The sequence below is a fragment of the Erinaceus europaeus genome, chromosome 4 (genome assembly GCF_950295315.1).
Source record: "Erinaceus europaeus chromosome 4, mEriEur2.1, whole genome shotgun sequence".
Taxonomy (NCBI): Eukaryota; Metazoa; Chordata; class Mammalia; order Eulipotyphla; family Erinaceidae; genus Erinaceus; species Erinaceus europaeus.
In genome coordinates, this window is record NC_080165.1 from 28,043,476 (window position 1) to 28,045,054 (window position 1,579).

The window sequence follows — 1,579 nt, forward strand, 5'->3', positions numbered from 1 at the left end:
TCCCAGAGGGTCCCAAACAGAATTAACCCAGGCTTAAAGACACCAAGACAATCATATTTAGAATGGAAAGTAATAAGGATAAAGAAAGGATCCTCAAGGCTGCAAGAGAAAAACAAAGAGTCACCTACAGAGGAAAACCCATAAGATTAGCAGCAGACTTCTCCACACACACACTACAGGCCAGAAGAAAATGGCAAGATATCTATCGAGTGCTCAATGAGAAAGGCTTTCAACCAAGAATACTATATCCTGCTAGACTGTCATTCAGACTAGATGGAGGCATAAAAACCTTCTCAGACAAGCAACAGTTGAAAGAAGCAACTGTCACCAAGCCTTCCCTGATATAAGTTTTGAAAGGTCTCCTATAAACAGTCAGACCACCATAAATAGGCCACATATCAGAACACTCTAAAACTCTATAAGAATGGCGCTAAAATATCTTCAATATTTGATATCAATAAATCTCAATGGCCTGAATTCACCTATTAAAAGACACAGAGTAGGAAGATGGATCAGAAAACACAACCCAACAATATGCTATCTACAAAAAAACCACCTAACTGAACAAGACAAACACAGAATTAAAGTGAAAGGATGGAAAACTATCATTCAAGCCAATGGCCCACAAAAAAGGGCAGGAACAGCTATTCTCATGTCTGACATGCTAGACTTTAAAATAGATAAGATTAAAAAAGATAGGAATGGACATTACTTAATGCTCAGAGGATCAGTCAATGAATGCATCTATGCACCCAATGAGAAGCCATCTAAATACATCAAACATCTACTGAAGGAGCTACAGCAATATATTAACAGCAACACAGTCATAGTAGGGGACTTCAACACCCCATTCTCTCAACTTGAGAGATCATCCAGGCAGAAAATCAGTAAAGACATAAGGGAGCTAAATGAGGAGATAGACAAACTAGAGCTGTTGGACATTTTCAGAGTCATTCATCCCAAGAAACTGGAATACACATTTTACTCAAGTCCACATGGGTGATTCTCAAGGATAGACCATATGTTAGGCCACAAAGACAGCATCAGCAAATTCAAGAGCATTGAAATGATCCCAAGCATCTTCTCAGACCACAGTGGAATTAAACTAACACTTCACAATCAACAAAAGATTAGTAAGAGTCCCAAAATATGGACCTCAACAGTGCACTACTTAACAACTACTGGGTCAAAGAGGAAATAAAGGAAGAACTCAAAATGTTTCAAAATATCAATGAAAATGAAGACACAACTTATCAAAATATCTGGGACACACTACTGAGAGGGAAGTTCATAGCCATACAAGCACACATTAGGAAACAAGAAAAAGCACAAACAGCCTGATTGCACATCTTAAAGACCCAGACCAAGCAGAACAAAGGAAGCCTAAAGCAACCAGAAGGACAGAAATCACTAAAGCTAGGGCAGAAATCAATAACATTGACAATAAGAAAACCATACAAAAGATCAACGAAAGTAAACGTTGGTTCTTCGAAAGAGTGAACAAAATCAACAAACCTTAATCATACTCACAAAACAAAAAAGGGAGAAGACTCAAATAAATCGGATCATAATGAAAGAG